The sequence below is a fragment of the Heptranchias perlo genome, chromosome 2 (genome assembly GCF_035084215.1).
Source record: "Heptranchias perlo isolate sHepPer1 chromosome 2, sHepPer1.hap1, whole genome shotgun sequence".
Classification (NCBI taxonomy): domain Eukaryota; kingdom Metazoa; phylum Chordata; class Chondrichthyes; order Hexanchiformes; family Hexanchidae; genus Heptranchias; species Heptranchias perlo.
In genome coordinates this window covers 61,716,417-61,737,259 of record NC_090326.1, presented here as the reverse complement: position 1 = coordinate 61,737,259, position 20,843 = coordinate 61,716,417, and the positions used below count along the sequence as shown (strand labels likewise).

General features: G+C 43.4%; 1 long non-coding RNA gene across 3 annotated transcripts in view; it reads right to left on the bottom strand.

The window, feature by feature from the left end:
* Positions 1-330: 330 nt before the first annotated feature.
* Positions 331-20,843, bottom strand: part of LOC137333622 (uncharacterized) — a 51,543-nt gene continuing 31,030 nt past the window's right edge. For all 3 annotated transcript variants that reach the window (XR_010965945.1, XR_010965944.1, XR_010965943.1), the window contains 2 exons: positions 4,702-4,744; positions 331-686 (listed from right to left, as the gene is read on the bottom strand). This is a non-coding gene — a long non-coding RNA (uncharacterized lncRNA). The remainder of the gene's footprint in view (positions 687-4,701; positions 4,745-20,843) is intronic.

Genomic DNA, 20,843 nt, shown 5'->3' with positions numbered 1-20,843 from the left:
TATAGCTCCATTCATGACCTCAGGACGTTTCAAAGTGCTTCACAGATAATGAAGTACTTTTGAATTGCACTCACTGTTATAATGCAGGGAAACACAGTGAGGTCCTACAAATAACAATGAGATAAATGACCAGATCATTTCTTTTGCAATGATGTTGGTTGAGGGATAAATGTTGGCCAGGACATTGAGATCTCTGCTGTTCTTTTTTGAATCATTCCCCTCAAGAAAGAATTAACGATCCCTAAACAGTCTCAACCCTCTTTAGAATTATTGCAACTCTTTATTAGATAATAACAAAATCTAATTTAATTGAGAGAAATTCTTCCAGTCTTATAGTTGGATCCTTTTTATTAAAACCATCTCCAGTATCACATTCTCTAGCATTACAAGAGCAAACACAGGCAGGTATGTTTGAGATCCTTTGTTTGGGTGCAAAATGGAGTATTTCATGGTGGAACTCTAATCTATGCCGTTCAATTTTTCATTCATCTAGAAACAGCTGTTCAAAGGACAGTTGCAAACCCTCTTTTGATAACTCCACATTCAGGGAAACCAGGTCCTATTTGGAGAGGAAATGTCAAGTCAACAATTCACAGTTGCTGACAATCTTCAATCTGCCTTTAAACTTCCCATTTCTGGGTCTCATGTTGAGATTCTGACAGGCAATCGTTGTGGTTGTAGCTTACCTGAACGGAAAAGGTAACAGATAATTAAAAATGTTCAACCTGTATCAGATTACAGAGTGGTCAAGCACACATTAGATTGTTCCGTCCAATGCTTACAATATCAAAAAAAGAAGCAGAATGCGATGTCAGGTGCTCTCTCCAGGGAGAAGAAAATAGGCTTCAAGAAAGGTACAAATCTTTGGGAAATCACTTTCCTACCGCTGTTTGTCTTTTATCCCAATTCTCTTATTAGCTTTCCTCTCAGGCAGTCTTGGGGGTGTATTCACCATGGTATGGCCCAAAGACATTTTTTCACTTATTCCCTCAATTGTTTTTTGTTCAAAAATTTTGTTCACAATATCAAACTTGCCATTGACAATGTAAATAATGTTTCAAGTAATTAGAGAGAGTCTCGCCATCAATGCCCCTTTTAAAAATTACAGTTCAAAAGAAATATAGGAACATAACAGTTGCATGTTCTGATCTGCATTTTAACTCCATTTACCCAACTTGGTTCTGTAACACTTAATACCCTAGTCTAACAAAAATCTATCAATCTCAGTTTTGAAATTTTCAATTGGCCTAGCCTTAACAGCTTTTTGGGAGCAGAGAGTTCCAGATTTCCACTACTCTTTGTGTGAAGAAGTGGTTCCTGGCATCACTGTTAAAGGGTCTAGTTCTAATCTTAAGGTTATGCCAGCTTGTTCTGAACACCCCACCAGAGGAAATGGTTTCTCTCTATCTATAGAAGGTTATGCTGATAGGGTTAGATGAAGAGGGGTGGGGGGAAACTCATGTGGAGCATAAACAAATGCATGGACCAGTTGGGCTGAATGGCATGTTTCTGTGCTGTACATTCTATGTAATTATATGTATCTACCCTATTAAATCCCTTAATCATCTTAAAGACCTCAATTATATCACACCTTAATTTTCTATACTCAAGGGAATACAAGCCTAGTCTTTGCAACCTGTCCTCATAAATTAACTCTTTTAGCCCTGGTATCATTCTGGTAAATCTGCGCTGAACCCTCTCCAAGGCCATTCTATCCTTCCTGAGGTGTGTGGGGAAAATTCGATAAGGTCTATTATTGGGCATGGGTAGCATGATCGGCTATTAACCTGCGCCCAGTGGCCCCTGCGCAGACAGGACGAGACTTTCGTGAGGCCTGAGGACTTACCTGCAAATAACATTGGAAATCAGCATTGACGTGCGGATTCAATGCAATTTGCACTTTCCACCAGTAGGAGGAGACCCAATCACTTAAAGGCAAGCTGTCTCTTAAAATCTCTTAAAGGTAGCTGGTACCTGTTATTTGCTAAAAATGACAGTCTGCTTTCTGCGTGGAGTCTGAACGGAGATCAGACATTGCACACGCTAAACACAAATGGAGGTCCCATCCTATGTTTACACACTGATGAGTTATGTTAAAACATTGAATAAAGGTTGCGCACTACTAAATCCCACATCTGCATGCCAGACTTCACCAATCTGCCGATCTGAGTTTGTACCAGGCCTGCGAGAGTGCATGCACCAAGGTTCTCAGATGATGCACTAGAGGCCTTGGTGCAAGAGGTGGACAGAAGGAGGGACATCCTATATCTGCGGGCTGGGGAGTGGCAAGAGGCCCTCCAGACATATGCCCAAAATGCAGTGGGAGGCAGTGTGGGACGAAGTCAATGCCAGGCGCTTAGCACCACGAACATGAATGCAGTGCAGGAAGAAGTTCAATGCTTTGACACGAGTGATCAAGGTGAGTGAGACCAACTGCCAAGTGGCGTCTCCTACCAACTACACCACGAGCCGCATCCATTGCTCCATGCACTACACCCCCCCATCACCCACATACCAACAAACTCTTTCCACCAGTACTCAACCCTTCAAATCAGATGCTTCCGCTCACCCTTGCACATTACCACTGTTGCAAGCCATCCACCCACAACTCACAGGTCACGCAAACTGGCAGCTATTCAACCATGCCAGGCGCATCACCCATACACACGTCCCGCTTTCTTGCAGGAGAAGGTGGCGCCTATCAGGAGATAGCAAGTGGCAGTGGCATTTAGCCCCTCAAGCTTGTTCCGCCATTCAATGCGATCGTGGAGGACCTGTGACCTGACTCCATATACCGGTCATAGCCCCATACCCCTTAATACCTTTGGTTCACAGAAATCTATCAATCTCCGATTTAGAATTCACAATTGAGCTAGCATCAACTGCCACTTGCAGAAGAGCGTTCCAAACTTCTCCCACCCTTTGTGTGTAGAAGCGTTTCCTAACTTCACTCCTGCACGTCCTGGCTCTAAATGTTAGGCTATGTCCCCTAGTCCTAGTATTCAAGTATAGGAGACCTCCAAAAACAGTTACAAATGTATCGGCAGCCAGATGCAATAATCCAGCCACTAACCTATAAATCCTTCATGGTCCCTTTAAATAGCGCTGGTGGGGGTCCTCCAGGCACTCTAAGGCACGTTCAGATGGTCGTGGTTAAGATTGTACATTGAGTTGAGCGTTAAGTTCCAAAATGGTCTCTATCACTTTAAATCAGCGTTGCACACTGATTGTATCCATTTTCTCCTTACTTTATATGCTGCCAGTGTTCGGTATTTGCGCATACGTTAATATGTATACCAAGGTGGCGTCCAGCGCACGTCACGCTAGAAACTTGCGTGCTCAGCCAAGACGTCACGTTGGATGTTCAGGAGGCCGCGTAGCGCCGAAACAACGGGCGCTACATGGCCCAATTTCCAGCCTGTGGTGTCCAGAACTGAACACAGTCTAACGAGAGCTTTACACAACTATAGCATAACTTCCGTCCCTTTGTATTCTACCCTCCTTGAGATGAAGGCTAACCTTCTATTAGTCTTTTAAATTATTTTTTGTATCTATGCACTAGTTTTTAGTGATTTCTGTAAATGGACCCCTAAATCTCTCCACTCCTCCACAGTTCCCAGCTTCTCATATGATTACTATCAATGTCCTTTTTGGATTCCATTCTGTGGATTTTTGAAAACTATGCAATGAGTGCTGATGACATCACTTGGGGAACTAGTTTAAAGTTATTACTGAGTTTGACAGGGTGAGGGAATTAAACAAAAGTCAAATCACTAAATTGCAGAATCAGCCTGGGTTAATGGTAATTCCTTTCCCTTACTCTATTGTGCTCAGAAACTCCTCCCAGCCAATTTCCATGGAAATGTAATTAGTATTATTTTAAAACTTCTTAAAACATACACAAGAAACAGATGTTCTTGTTAAAAGGATAATGGAGTAATCTGGATTTTTAAGAGATCATTGTTTTGGAATTATTATATTGTTTATCATCAGAGACTTCCACATTTAAAAGAATGACATATGAAGAATGTTGTAAACTCTCAATGCAGACTAGATTCCAACCTGATGCTCAGTTAGAATCAGAAGCATACTCATTTCTGCCAAGGCTTACAGTTATGATGATAAACAATATTTTTACAGTTTAATATTTTGATAATACAAGAGTGGTAATGGTTCCAAACCAAGAGTGCACATCACTAGCTTACAGGCTTTCGTGACTAAAACTTACATTATATTGACAATAAAAGTCATCTCAAGTTCAGTGCCATAACATGCTTAGAAATGTAGAAGAATAAAAATAAACTGACACAGAGTTTCACATAGACATCACTATATCAATCAAAATCATGCTGTCCCAAGTGGAATTTCAGAATAAGAATATCCATACAAGCTGGAGTCTTGTGAGTTTGTAACTAATTGATATCATGGCCCTGATTTTCAAAGGAAATTGTGGGTGCATTGGGGGCAGGGGTGCTGCGAAAATCAGGGAAATCCCGAGCGGGTGAGGAAGCCGGCGCCAACCCGCCGACTTCCGGGTTCCCCACAGACGCGTCTGTATGCGCGTGCGCCTCACGAACGCGGAAGTTCCACCGGCAATTAAAGCTGGCGGGATGATAGTTAAAGAACCAAATGTACCTCATTGAGGTGCTTAAGGGACTTTATTTCTGACGTAGTAGATAGTTAAAATGATTTTGAACTTACCTGGGCGGCTTTCCCACGGCTTCCGATTCATACCTGATGAAACCTGGTGTGAAGGGCCGAATCAGGCAGAAAAAAACAAAATTAGTTAAATAAAAAACCATTGCACAAAGTTAAAAAATAAAATAAACCTACCTTTCCACCCTGCTCCGATGTCGGATGTCTCCCTCTCCGACGTCCACCTCTCCCACCCGATCTTCCACTCTCCCCTCATATCTTCCCCCCTCCCCCCGCCCCGATCTTCCCCTCTCCCCACCCACCCCTCCCCCCCCACACCGAGATCTTCAGCACCCTCTACTCTCTGTTCCAGTGCCGGATGACGTCTCGCTCTCTCTCTTTCTCTCCCCCACACCCTCGGCGTTGCAGCTCCTGTCGGCAGCTGGCCTGTCAATCAGGCTGGCTGCCGGGCGCGAAACCCGGAAACAACTTTAATCACCATCAATTACATCGCGATCGCGTCGGAAAAGTAAGTTTTTTTTATTCGGGTTTGCCATGCGCACCTTCATCCCCCGCTGCCATCCCACCACCCTTTTAAAATTGAGCCCCATATACCTGATAACAACAAGCCAGTATACTTGCATTCGATACTTGCAATGCAGTATTTTCCATTCATGCTTCCAGTCCAAGCTGCCCCAATGGCTCAATTGATAAATGCACCTTCCAATGTGGTATGTGTTTATATAGACCAGGTACAATCCCTGGTTTGTGCTGAGTTGGCTGACCCTAGTAGGAAAAGCAGGAGGGGTGCTAAAATGGGCCATTGTACTCCTTAGCTAGGTAGGCCAAAGTCAGTCAGACTGCTGTCTTCGGCTTACTGTCTATTGTCTTCAGTTCAAAAGGCTGAATATGTGAACAACAGGAGAGGAAAGGTCCAGATTCCACTGCGCTACCTCTCACAGTTGAATAACCTCTTGGAATATCACACATGAAGACATGGCACTTGATGATGTACTGGAGAGCTGCCAACACCCAAGGAATCAGAACCCCTCCCCCCACCTCCATTAAGATTCATTGCTTTCAGAAGAGGAGAAGACAAAGAAAATAGAAAACAAAATTTAAAAAAAATGTTTCTAGTGCAACTTGCATTAAATGGAGGCAGCATAATGCTTTTGAATGATAATACACAGCACCTGCTTTTGGCACCAGTGAAATCTGTTATACATCAGCGTTTAAATGCTTATTGCACACCATAACTGTTCTGTCTCTGGAGCGTCAGAAACTGCATTACTTTGAATTACAAAAATCAAAAGTTTATGCGAGCCATTTTCCCCACGAGGGTTCAGCATTTTTTTATGTCATAATCTCTCTATTATCCCCCACAAGCCTTATAACCATTAAGTTATTGAAATTTCTCAACAGATGTCATTTGAAGATGAATGTTAGCACTCTGCTGTATGCTTAGAATGGAATTTTGCTGTAACTACTTTGATTTAAACTGTCATAAGGAGAATATTCAGCTGTATAGAAACAAGAAAACCAGCGATGGCGGCTCTCCTCTTAACCCTTAAGTAACTGACATTCCTACATTTGACAACTTTTTGATACTTTATCCTACTGTCAAAAGAGTCAGAAAGCAACAAAAAAAAATTGCGTTCTTGAACATTTTTTGAACAACAAAAGAATGTAAATTAGTTTCCCCAAGCAGTATTAACATTTCTTCCGATGATTTCAAAAGAGTTAGACTGAGGGAGTTACAGACATTTGAAGGGAGTACAGGCTGAAATGTTTTACCTCTGACAGAGAATTCCTTGCAGCAGTGAGGTTTCATCTCTAATGGGATGCAAGGTCAGTTCCCCTGGGCTATTTAAGAGACCTTTGAATCTTCAAAATGTGATTCTTTTTCCTAAGAAGTGCCCAAAGCTGATTATTAACCAAGATTCATAAATTCTTTGGATGACGTTTGAGTTAGCTTCATAAATTCAATCCATGATGGAACACAGCCCCCTATCACAGTTTATTATAGAAAGGGAGGATGGTTCGGTCAGAGCTGGATGATAAATAGACTGATTTCTCTAAACACTGCAGGTCTGTCGTCTGGGAGGCAAAACTTAAACCAATGGGTAATAAAGGAAAATTAAGTGTTTATATCATCCACTGAAATTCGCATGCCTTCAACCTTTCCTGATCCATCTTTAGTGTGGAAAGGTTATGTGTAAATAATTTTATAGTCTGTAGTTTTCCGCTCTCATTTTTCCACTTTCTATTGGCATTTGCATTTCAGAAGCACTATGTAAACTAGCTTAATAGAGATTGTTTTGTGAAACCTTTAATCTTCATTTACATCTAGAGCCTAGAGTATAATTAATGTAACTGATTAAGGTATTGCACCAGTGGAACTAGAAATGGCTGACAACTTAACACTGATTCATGCATTTTATTGACACTTTACTGTGTTAATTTTGGCACTATTGACAGGTTTACCAATTTAATCCCAGATGACCATGTTAAAAAGGATACTTCTGTTGTTGCAGAAAATGCTCATGTTCACTGATAACCATACATTAACAACATTAGTTGTGTGAATTTTGAATTCCTTTCCTATGCTTTACATCGGCTTAAGCTTTATGAAATACCCTAGAGCAACTCATAGCCTGTTTCCTTCATATCTTCGTGCACTATATTGTTAATATTGCTTTTCCAGCACTTTTTCTCCTGTGGGCTAAATAAAGGGTCAGAACTAACAGGAAAGAGGTCCTATAAACAGATGATATACTCCAGACAAGGAGTAATTAACAGCACTGTTTGCATCACCATATCCATCTTTATTACATCTTCAGCTGCAAAGCTCACACATACACTGACAGTGAAACCTATTTTATTATTCTTCTGAGGAAGTTTATATGGAGCTTGTTGCTGGTGTTACATGCTGATGCATTGACCACCAGCATTTGTGTAACAGTTGTAGCAAGGATCATGCATCAATAGAATACACTTGCATATTTGTAAAGAAGTGAGCGGGGTGAGGCAGGCATCTATGAATGCACATTGAAATGCATGCACATGATATTACTTACTAGCCTTTGCTACTGCCGGTGAATTTTCCATTGATTGAGAAAAACAAATGGAGTAGTGAACTCTTTCAATCCATTGTAAATGCAGTACAGGAAGCTAACTCTATGATCCTCTATGACATTAAGTTTCTCTTTCGATGTTTTTCCTTTACATTACTTGCTCTTTCCCCACTGTCCTGTGAACTTTTTCTACCAAGTCCCACATCTTTTTCTACCAAGTCCCACATCTTTTTCTACCAAGTCCCACATCATGGCAGTCTGTAAACACCATGTATTGTTCTATATGTATAAATGCGTAGGCTTCAAGGAGCTCCTGAAACATTTACCTGAGGAAGGAGGAAGTCTCCGAAAGCTTGTGAATTTAAAATAAAATTGCTGGACTATAACTTGGTGTTGTAAAATTGTTTACAACACATCTTTTTCAGCAAGGAAGGAAATGGAGATGGGGGCGGAGGGGGGACTGAAATTAGGGGATGGCTCCATCCCCAGCCTACTAATACGTGTATAAACCTTTAACACAACTTCACCCATCAACCACTCAGAAGTGTTAATTGGTGCTGGCATTTGTGCACCACCATTGCACATGTGTGGTGCTGTTTTGGACTTCAGCTAGTACATGGGGTCAGTATAAGTGTTCCCCACTTCAGTTAATCTACTTCTGCATGTTTAATGGCAGGCACCAGTACTACCCCAGCCCAAAAAATAACTACTTCTTGTTTAACAGTAAATATATAAACTAGGGAACAGTGTATGGAGATTGGCAGTAGCCCAAGTAGAAGGTGCTCGTTATGAGTTCCAGGCTTTCACTGATAAGTTGCCACAGATTTCACAGAACGTATCTTTGAGGGGATTTAAACTCGCTGTTATTTTGGAAGCAAAATCTGGGCCAATGTTTTCAGTCCTGATAATAAATATAAAAAGCATTGATAGAAACATAGAAACATAGAAAATAGGAGCAGGAGTAGGCCATTCAGCCCTTCGAGCCTGTTCCGCCATTCAGTATGATAATGGCTGATCCTCTATCTCAATACCATATTTCCACTCTCTCCCCATACCCCTTGATGCCTTTTGTGTCTAGAAATCTATCTAGCTCCTTCTTATATATATTCAGTGACTTGGCCTCCACAGCCTTCTGTGGTAGAGAATTCCACAAGTTCACCATTCTCTGAATGAAGAAATTTCTCCTCATCTCAGTCCTAAATGTTCTACCCCGTATCCTGAGACTGTGACCCCTCGTTCTGGACCCCCCAGCCAGGGGAAACATCCTCCCCGCATCCAGTCTGTCTAGCTCTGTCAGAATTTTATATGTTTCAATGAGATCCCCTCTCATTCGTCTAAACTCGGGTGAATACAGGCCGAGTCGACCCAATCTCTCCTCATACAACACTCCTGCCATCCCAGGAATCAGTCTGGTGAACCTTTGCTGCACTCCCTCTATGGCAAGCATATCCTTTCTTAGGTAAGGAGACCAAAACTGCACACAATATGCCAGATGTCGTCTCACCAAGGCCCTGTATAACTGCAGTAAGACATCCTTGCTCCTGTACTCAAATCCTCTTGCAATGAAGGCCAACAAACCATTTGCCTTCCTAATTGCTTGCTGCACCTACATGTTTACTTTCAGTGACTGGTGTACAAGGACACCCAGGTCCCTTTGTACATCAACATTTCCCAATCTATCACCATTTAAATAGTACTCTGCCTTTCTTTTGATCTTATACTGGAACTATAAATAGGTAACCATTGGTGCTTGTTGGTGCAAGATATTTATTGTTGTACTCAGGATAATAGAAGTAGTAAGGCTTAGAAATTGGATCGCGCCTAAAGAACCTGGTCCTCTGGCCTTACATTTAGATTATCAGTGAGCTGTGGCACCAGTCGCAGCCGCAGAGGCATTTCGCCGGTCGCTAGGGCAGCAGGTAAGTCTAGGAGGGGTGTTGGGGCAATCGGGAAGGGGCGAGCATGGCTGACAGCTGCCGCAGTTTTAATGTGGAGCCAGGAAGCCAACTTGTGCTCCTCCTGGCTTCTCATTCAAGTAAGTATATCCTTTCTGGAGGCAGACTCCAGTGGTCCCTTTAAGGACCGTCGGTTTTGCTGCTGTGCTTGAATGAGAAGCCAGGAGGAGCACAAATTGGCTTCCTGGCTCCACATCAAAACTGCGGCAGCTGTCAGCCATGCTCACCCCTTCCCAATTGCCCCAACACCCCTCCTAGACTTACCTGCTGCCCTAGCGACCGGCGAAATGCCTCTGCAGCTGTGACTGGTGCCACAGCTCACTGGCGCATGCTGCAGTCAGTCGCAATCCAATTTGGCAAAGGGGCCTGAAACAGATCTTCGGCCCCGAGTTTGCACAGGCAAGGGGCCTAACGCCTGTTTCAGGCGGGTGCCCTGAGCGACTACCGGGTGTCCTAACCAATATGGCGTGCGGCACATTTCCGGCGCAGACTGAGCACATGCACACCGCACACCATATTGGACCCTTTAGCGCCGGTTCAGGCTTGAAAAACGGGTTCTGCGCAATCAAATTTCTAGGCCTAAAACTCTGCTTAAGAGGTTAATTTGTCACTGGAAGACCTCTGTCCTTGAATTCTGCAACAGATGTAACTTTTAGAGCCTCAGCCTTGGTTCAATGTTAGCTATCTCGCCTCTATGTCAGAAGGTCATTGGTTTAAGCCCCACCACAAAGATTTGAACACATAATCTAGGCTGACATTTCAGTACAGTATTGAAAGAGTGCTGCATTGTCGGAAGTGCCGTTGTAACATTAAACCAAGGCCCTATCTGCTCTCTCAGGTTGGATGGAAACAATCCCATGACATTTTTAGAAGGCTAGGACAATTCTCCTGGTATCTTAGCCAACATTTATCCCTCAACCAACATCATTTAAACAGTTTAATTTGTCATTTATCTCATTGATGATTGTGGGACCTTATTGTGCGCAAATTGGCTGCCATGTTTCTCTGTATTACAATAGCGATTATGCTTTCATCGGCTATGAAGTGCTTTGAGACATCCTGCAGTCATCAAAGGTGCTATAAAAAGTAAGTTCTTTTTTACTGCTCAGTCTATATGGAGGCTTTAACAGTGCCATGGTGGGCATCATTCTGCTCGTAGACTCTTCCTGATAATGAGGAGCAAGGAAATAATACCAAAACAAATATGAGGAAAAGTGTGTATTATATGTCCTGCATATGGTGTCATTTAACAATGGGAAGCAAATATTACTGCTGTAGGATGTCAAGTTGCTTCCACTTTTGTGATACTAAAGGAAGTATATCACCTCCCTCTCCATTTCTAAATCTGCAGAATGTTGTCAACTGCTTATTATCAGTGTCACATCACATAATGACAGGGTTATCAATCCAGGAAAGTGCTTTTCCATGACATTAAGATATGTTCCCCATCACTCACCATTTGAATTGCAAGTTGATGACTCAAAGTTCAAACTATAGAAAGACCAGTTTTCCCACACAAAATGTTAAACTTGTGGCAGGGTTATTGGGATTACTCTTCAAAACAATCTGTCTCATGCATCTCAACACTTTTATCTGTGAATTGAAGAATAATCCAGAAGCAGCAGAGGAATTGTTTTACTATTACAGCATTTATTTTGTGATCATCTATATGTTGAAGTCAGGAAATTTAGATCTAATGATTGAATATTCCTGTTAAAATGACCACCTGCCTTCTAATAAAGCCACATGTATGATTGGTTGTCCTATTAGAATAACTTCAGTCACAGATAGGAATCCTTGGACTACAGTTTTGCAGCCACTAAAAGTCCTGTTTGATTCACCCCTTCTCTTATGCAACTGCATTAGGAATAATTCTAATTAGAGTATTATGCACCAGAAAAAAGTTAGGAACCAGAATGTGTAACCTCATGTTGCAAAGAAATCCATATTGTGGGAGTAATCTACTAACTCTGTATTATTGTTCTTAAGAAAAAAATGCTTGCCTGTGCACAGTTTCTGGCACCAACATCAATGCATAGATTGTCATTCATATAAGGCACATCGACATTTTAAGCAGGGTAGTTCACTCCTTTGCACCTTTCTGTTCATTCCATATATGTTATCAAAACAGTTTATGTCATGCTCACATGTCTTGGACACACTCCAAATTTTTATATTTCATTCATCGGTTTTGTGAATTCAGTGTCAAAATATTCAAATCCGATACAAAAAAATACCTAATGTTATTTTGATGGCTCATGTAGGTGAATTTACCTGCACCGTTCTATTAACTAAAATGCATTTTTTTTGTAACCATGAGCTGTATTATGTGGAATTTTGACCATTACTTTACTATGCTTCATCATTGGACAGTGGATCCTAGTGCAGTAGGCTTCGTACAATCTCTCTTTACAACTACATTGCAACATGCAAATACTGTAAGTGTCATGGGGTGAAAACCTTAAAAAACTAGTTACACATCACTGAAGAATGTTTCCTGTTGGTTGTAAATACTATACTACATTGCATGGTATGTACTGAAAGTATGTTTTTTATTGGTGACTGGCAAGCATGTAAAGGAGCTATCTGAAACCCTCATCAGATGGAAGGTGCTGACGGACATCAAACATTAACTGAGTTCCCGTCTGTTTATCTTATACCCAAGTACCCCATCATCATAAAATACAGCCCACTTTGAAATGTAATAACATTAGCACCATTAAGAAGTGAAACAAATAAATCTGCAAAATTCGTAATTTTAAAACCCCCATAAATAAATGTTGATGACTTGAATTGTGTTTACAGAGTTCTTAAGATAAAGTACTTTATGCAATAGTTTTTTATAAGGATCCCAGACAGAAAAAAAACATATACAGAAAGCATTAGATACTGATTCACTCACTACCAGATGTGCCTTAGAATACTGGCAGGCACAAAAAGCGAATGAAAAAATAGATTATGACAAAGAAGAAACAAGACTCACATGATTCCTTTCTCTTATTGACTTTTCTTTTACTATTTTCTTGTATATTTCTGCTCATTTTTTCTACCACTTGCAGTAATATTCTTTCCTTTTCTTCATTTTAGTTTGCTATTTCTTGTTTCGCTTTTGATTTAATTTCCATTTTCTCCACCTTTTAGCTTAACCTTGTTTGAGGTAAGTTTTCCTCTTTAATGCTCCAGGCACAATGGATGGATAGTACTGGGGGCTGGCCATCCAAATATTCATACTGTGTTGCCAGTGCCTATAGCTCTGCACTGACAACAAAAATATACCTCTTTGTTCCAATGTGATCTTGAGAGTCTCTTGTTTCATATTTCCTCATTTATTTTATTACTTTACTTCGATCATCAATTTTCTTTTCTCCCTCATTTCCTGAAGGCATTGGCTCCTTGTTGGGGTACAGCTCCATGGACTCTAGTTGCCCGCTGGTAACCTGCCTAAGTGGCCATTAGTCATGTGCGAGTCTTAACAGTGGTGGGGGAGAGGGGGAAGGGGACATCACATCTGAGCCTAATCCCATCCTCACCCAATGTCCACATACATACATTTGAGCAGGAATCACTTATGTTCTTATGTTCTTATAACGATATAGAGCAGGAACCCTGTTGGATTTTATCCTCTCTTAAACCTAGGGGCGTTGAGGCTCTTTGTAACCCCTTACTGCCACAGCAGCTGATATCAGCTTTGCAGGGCAGAGGTCCACCCTTCTGCAAAGGCAGTAGCACAAGCTGCACGGAAGAAGATTGCAGAACAGGTCAACGCTGCCTCAAAAACAACAGCGTACATTTTTAAAGCAACTTGAACATAAAGAAATGTCCCAGGGTACCTCACAAATAGGTGTAGGGAAAATGATCGATGAGTCAAGGAGAGAGAAATTAGGAAGTGTGCCTGAAAACTTGGTAAAAGAGGTGGGTCTTGAGGAAGTTTTTAAAGGTGCAGAGGAAGGTGGAGTGGTGGAGAGGGTTAATGCAGGCATTCCAAAGAATAGGACTGTGGTGTCTAAATGCTCTGCCACAGATGGTGGGGTGATGAGAGGGAAAGATGCCGAGCAGGTCAGAGGAATGGATCATTTGGAAGGGGATAAAAGGTGAAATGAGATTGCAGAGATAGGGTGGGTCAAGGGGATCGAGGGAATTCACAGATGAGAAAAAGGATTTTGAATTTTATTCTTTGGAGAACTGGTAGAAGCGAGGATGGGAGTGGATGGGGAAGTGGGAGTTAGTGCAGAACAGGATACTTGTGACAAAGTTTTGGACAAATTGGAGTTTATGGAGGGTGGAGGGTGGGAGGCCAGCAGAGAGCGTCACAGTCATCAAGTCTAGAGGTTATGTACAGGGAATGTGCTGTTTATGAGCCCTCCATTGTGTGAGATATCATAAGTTGATGAATGATGGCAGGTGAAAGTAGTTGTTATTCACTGGAAATTGTCTTCAATGACAGAATTTTGGACCAATCTCCTTACCTGAATATCATGGGCCATCATCTCTCCTTCCTCTTCCTCCCCCTCTTCAGGTGGGCCTGTAGCCTCATTTGCCTCCTCATCCTCCAGCTGCATGCTCATTCCTTCTTTTGACTGTACAGCATGTAGTTTGCAATAATGATTTGCAGAATTCAATTAGATTGTACAGCAGCCCCCTATCCCTCGTGCTCCCCCACCCCAGCCAGTGGCGTGCTCCACAGCAACTCACATGCTGCCACAGGTTGATTGTATCTGCGCCCTACTGCTGTGTGGTGTTTTGAATTTAAGTCATGTAGCATGAGTGTGAAGAATAGTCCTGATCTTCCACAAGTCATCTGTTCATTCTCTCAGCACTTTCAAAAATGCAAGCACTGCAGAATAAAATCACCATGGGTACTCCTTGGATAACAGCCATTAATGCACAGGATAGCATTTTTGTGGTCAGCACATGGCCATTAATGGAGTGTTCATGCTCATGCATGTACCGGGATTGTCGCGGGGTTGTACTGAGAGCCCTGCTGGCCACATGAGTGTCTTCTATAATGCCCTGCACCCTTGGGAAGCCTGCCAGGTTGTTCAGTTCTGTGCCCTTTCCATTTGGTGTATTGTCTCCCCTGGGAAAGTGATAAAGATGCTTCCCCTGTCAAACATGGTATCAGTCATTGCTTTGTGCAGGAATGAATTGCAGATTTGCTTAACAGGGAGATGTCCCATGTGGTGGTCTGGAAGGATCCTGTTGCATAGAAGCTTAATGTAGTGGTGACCTTGACAGCAAACAATTCTTGACTGCGGCAGATGGTATGGTTCAGTCACAGTGTCTGCAATGAAGTAGAAGTGATGAAGATATGTCTCCTCTGACAATCCAAGATGGTCAGTAAACACAAAACCTGGGGTAGTGACGCCAATGCACATTGTACCTGAGGTGTCTTTGTACTTGCAGATGATGTCCCTCACAAAATGGTCCTCCTCATCCAAATCATGTGGTAGTATGGAAGCTAACAGAGCCAATCCCATCCTTCTGATATTCATAGGTACAAATTTGTTTTGCAGGAGGATTGTGGCACAATAAATTGAAGGATGGTGTAAAATGGCAGCACCAGATAATGAAAAAAAACTTTTCAAAATCATCAGTGCAGAAATAGCAAAATCATTCCAGCCCTAAATTAGAAACTTTGAATGCAGGCTACAAAAACACAATATGCCTTTAAGAAGTTGAGGCGAATAGCATAGGTGCTTTTAAGTGAATTCTAGATAATAAGGGAGAAAGGACTAGATGGATATGTTGATAGGGTGAGATGAAGTAGGGTGGGAGGAGGCTTGTGTGAAGCATAAACACTGGCATAGACCAGTTGGGCTGAAAGGCCTGTTTCTGTGCTGTACATTTTATGTAATTCTATGAAAGAAGCATTAACAAGCAGGTCTTACCTTCTCAGCAGCCATGTGCCCAGTTTTTATTGATGAGGCTAATGATGTGGGTGGAACCTCACCTGAATTAATGACATTTGGGGGTGATATTTGTTTTAAATAATTTCCATATGTTAATAAGGCCCTCACATGCTGGTGGCGTGAGCTCTCCCAAAAAAAGCCCTAAAACAGCTGTCGGAAAATCAGGCACGCTGTGAATCAGAAGGCACCTGATTTCATGACCCACTGCCTCCGAGGTCCCATGTCCCTGGCAGGGCCTCACAACATCTGTCCTCGGCGGTACTCCTTTATGTGCATTTTTTAAAAATACATTTGCCAGGAATTTTCTACAGCGGTTTGATTGGCGACGGCTGCCATAAGTAAAACCGTTGGTCGCCCTGATCCTCCAGCACAGATTTAAAGCAAAAATTCGGCCCAGAATTTGCTGGAGCGGGACATTGTTAGTTAGACTTTTTCCGTCACCCTTCAGCTCGAAAATGTTTGCCTTGTAGGTTGCTGGAAGTGCGAGCTGATAACGGTGCTGAGAGGCAATGGGGCATCTGGGACCTTAGTGAACAGAAGGAACAACAGTCTATCTCCTTAACCAATGAGATTTAAGGATTGAGAAAGAAACAGAGGAACGATGGAGAAGGAAATAGGGTGAATTGGAATCAAATCAGGGACAGAAAGAGAAATAAAGAGAGGGAAAGAAAGATTGGATTAAAAGTGAGAGAAAGAGACATCGGGGTGAAGTATGAAAACAATTTAAAAATAAACATTTTTAAATGTTAAAACTCTAACAACAATTTACTACCTGCAGGACTGAGTCTTTGCAATTCATATTATTCCCTTTCTGGGCCGGAGAGGTTGAGTGACATTAAAAAGGTACTTACGCTGTTAAGTAGCAGTGCTAACTTTCTGCATCGAGATTAATTGGCAATTAACGTGCAAATGCAGCAATTTCTTGAAACTCACGGGGAAGTTGAGGGTGAACTGACATTTTCGGGAGACTAACAGCAGAGCGGTGCAAATCGTACAGAAACTTGTGGCAATACCATCTGGTTCACTAATGTCCTTTAGGGAAGGAAACCTGCTGTCCTTACCCGGTCTGGCCTATATGTGACTCCAGACCCACAGCAATGTGGTTGATTCTTAATCGCCTTCTGAAATGGCCTAGCAAGCCACTCAGTTGCACAATCTAGCTACGAAAAGTCATAATGAGAATAAAACCGGATGGACCACCCGTCATCGGACCACTAGGCACCAGACACGACAAAGGCAAACCAAGCCCAGTCAACCCTGCAAAGTCCTCCTCACTAACATCTGGGGACTTGTGCCAAAATTGGGAGAGCTGTCCCACAGACCAGTCAAGCAACAGCCTGACATAGCCATACTCACAGAATAATACCTTTCAGCCAATGTCCCGGACTCTTCCACCACCATCCCTGGGTATGTCCTGTCCCACCAGCAGGACAGATCCACCAGATGTGGTGATACAGTGATATACAGTCAGGAGGGAGTGGCCCTGGGAGTCCTCAACATTGACTCTGGACCCCATGAAATCTCATGGCATCAGGTCAAACATGGGCAAGGAAACCTTCTGCTGATTACCACCTTTCGTCCTCCCTCAGCTGATAAATCAGTCCTCCTCCATGTTGAGCACCACTTGGAGGAAGCACTGAGGGTAGCAAGGGCACAGAATGTACTCTGGGTGGGGGACTTCAATGTCCATCACCAAGAGTGGCTCGGTAGCACCGCTACTGACCGAGCTGGCCGAGTCCTGAAGGACATAACTGCCAGGTTGGGCCTGCGGCAGGTGGTGAGCGAACCAACACAAGGGAAAAACCTACTTGACGTCAACCTCACCAATTAACTGTCGCAGATGCATCTGTCCATGACAGTATTGGTAGGAGTGACCACCGCACAGTCCTCGTGGAGACAAAGTCCTGTCTTCGCACTGAGGACACCATCCATCGTGTTGTGTGGCACTACCACCATGCTGAATGGCATAGATTCAGAACAGATCGATCAGCTCAACACTGGGCATCCATGAGGCACTGTAGGCATCAGCAGCAGCAGAACTGTATTCCAGCACAATCTGTAACCATATGGCCCGGCATATTCCTCACTCTACACTTACCAACAAGCTAGGGGATCAACTCTGGTTCAATGAGGAGTGTAGAAGAGCATGCCAGGAGCAGCACCAGGTGTACCTAAAAATGTGGTGCTAACCTGGTGAAGCTACAACACAGGACTACAGGCATGCTAAACAGCGGAAGTAATATGCTATGGACAGAGCTAAGCGATTCCACAATGAACGGATCAGATCAAAGCTCTGCAATCCTGCCACATCCAGTAGTGAATGGTGGCGGACAATTAAGCAACTAATGGGAGGAGGAGGCTCCGTGAACATCCTCAATGATGGCAGAGTCAAACACGTGAGTGCAAAAGACAAGGCTGAAGCGTTTGCAACCATCTTCAGCCAGAAGTGCCGAGTGGATGATCCATCTCGGCCTCCTCCCGATATCCCCACCATCATAGAAGTCAGTCTTCAGACAAATAGATTCACTCCACGTGATATCAAGAAAAGGCTGAGTGCACTGGATACAACAAAGGCAATGGGCCCCGACAACATCCCGGCTGTAGTGCTGTAGACTTGTGCTCCAGAACTAGCTGCGCCTCTAGCCAAACTGTTCCAGTTTTTTTTTATTCGTTCATGGAATGTGGGCATCACTGGCAAGGCCAGCATTTATTGCCCATCCCTAATTGCCCTTGAGAAGGTGGTGGTGAGCTGCCTTCTTGAACCGCTGCAGTCCGTTTGATGAAGGTTCTCCCACACTGCTGTTAGGTAGGGAGTTCCAGGATTTTGACCCAGCAACGATGAAGGAAAGGCGATATATTTCCAAGTCGGGATGGTGTATGACTTGTAGGGGAACGTGCAGGTGGTGTTGTTCCGATGTGCCTGCTGCCCTTTTCCTTCTAGGTGGTAGAAGTCGCGGGTTTGGGAGGTGCTGTCGAAGAAGCCTTGGTGAGTTGCTGCAGTGCATCCTGTGGATGGTACACACTGCAGCCACGGTGCGCCGGTGGTGAAGGGAGTGAATGTTTAGGTGTAGTACAGCTACAACATTGGCATTTACCCGACAATGTGGAAAATTGCCCAGGTATGTCTTGTCCACAAAAAGCAGGACAAATCCAATCCGGCCAATTACCGCCCCATCAGTCTTCTCTCAATTATCAGCAAAGTGATGAAAGGTGTCGTCAACAGTGCTATCAAGCGGCACTTACTCACCAATAACCTGCTCACCAATACTCAGTTTGAGTTCCTCCAGGACCATTCGGCTCCAGACCTCATTACAGCCTTGGTCCAAACATGGACAAAAGAGCTGACTTCCAGAGGTGAGGTGAGAGTGACTGCCCTCGACATCAAGGCAGCATTTGACCGAGTGTGGCACCAAGGAGCCCTAGTAAAATTGAAGTCAATGGGAATCAGGCGGAATACTCTGCGGTGGCTGGAGTCATACCTAGCACAGAGGAAGATGGTCGTGGTTGTTGGAGGCCAATCATCTCAGCCCCAGGACATTGCTGCAGGAGTTCCTCAGGGCAGTGTCCTTGGCCCAACCATCTTCAGCTGCTGCATCAATGACCTTCCCTCCATCACAAGGTCAGAAATGAGGATGTTCGGTGATGATTGCACAGTGTTCAGTTCCATTTGCAACCTCTCAGATAATGAAGCCGTCCGAGCCCGCATGCAGCATGACCTGGACACCATCCAGGCTCGGGCTGATAAGTGGCAAGTAACATTCGCACCAGACAAGTGCCAGGCAATGATCATCTCCAACAAGAGAGAGTCTAACCACCTCCCCTTGACATTCAATGGCATTACCATCGCTGAATCCCCCACCATCAACATTCTGGGGGTCACCATTGACCAGAAACTTAATTGGACCAGCCACATAAATACTGTGGCTACAAGAGCAGGTCAGAGGCTGGGTATTCTGTGGCGAGTGAGTCACCTCCTGACTCCCTAATGCCTTTCCACCATCTACAAGGCACAACTCAGGAGTGTGATGGAATACTCTCCACTTGCCTGGATGAGTGCAGCTCCAACAACACTCAAGAAGCTCGACACCATCCAGGACAAAGCAGCCCGCTTGATGGGCACCCCATCCACCACCCAAAACATTTATTCCCTTACCACCGGCGCACCGTGGCTGCAGTGTGTACCATTTACAAGATGCACTGCAGCAACTCACAAAGGCTTCTTCGACAGCACCTCCCAAACCCACGACTTCTACTACCTAGAAGGACAAGAGCAGCAGGCACATGGGAACAACACCACCTGCACGTTCCCCTCCAAGTCACATATCATCCCAACTTGGAAATATATCGCCGTTCCTTCATCTTCACTGGGTCAAAATCCTGGAACTCCCTTCCTAACAGCGCTGTGGGAGAACCTTCACCACACGGGCTGCAGCGGTTCAAGAAGGCGGCTCACCACCACCTTCTCAAGGGCAATTAGGGATGGGCAATAAATGCTGGCCTTACCAGCAACGCCCACATCCCATGAACGAATAAAAAAATATGCATCATTCACGGAGCTTTGAAGTGGTGCTACCGCTCAGAAGCGGGCTCGTTATGTACACAGGGTACACAGGTCAATTTTATTTGGAGGCAATAGCGCTGTCGCTCAGTGACGATCCTATTGCTGTTGTAAAATGGAAGAATACAGCAGACCTTTGAAAATAACACAGATCAAACTGTCTGATATATTCTTGTAAAGTACCTTTGCTGTTATCACCAGGATGTTGTTGATAATTCACAAATCTTCAATGATCCGGGCCAAATTCATCTGTACCTTTCTGTTAGTGGTTCAACATCTTTAATGGTAAATCCGAGATTAATTCTGAAACCTGAATAGTGATTACTGGTAAAGTCCACTGCTTGCAGTGACTTGGCATTGTCTGAATGAAATAATTTATCACTTTTAAAAACAGCTCATGAGCAATGTATAATTCTTGTACTTTCAGATCAAGTATAAACAATATTTTCATTGGAAAGCCCTGCACAATGTTGCTATGGAATCATTTGATGCACTCCGTGTTAAGTTTTAACAGTCTATCTCATTGCGGGGGGGGGGGTAATTTTAACCTAACTCGCCTGTTGGGAAACTAGTGGGATCGGGTGTAACGTTAGTTTTTCACCAGTCAATGGAGAGTAATATTGGGTGGGGTGTAAAACCAGCGTTCCAACCAATCCCATTGATTTTCCACCCGGCAAGTTAGGTTAAAATTACCCCCATAATTGTCCCAGTA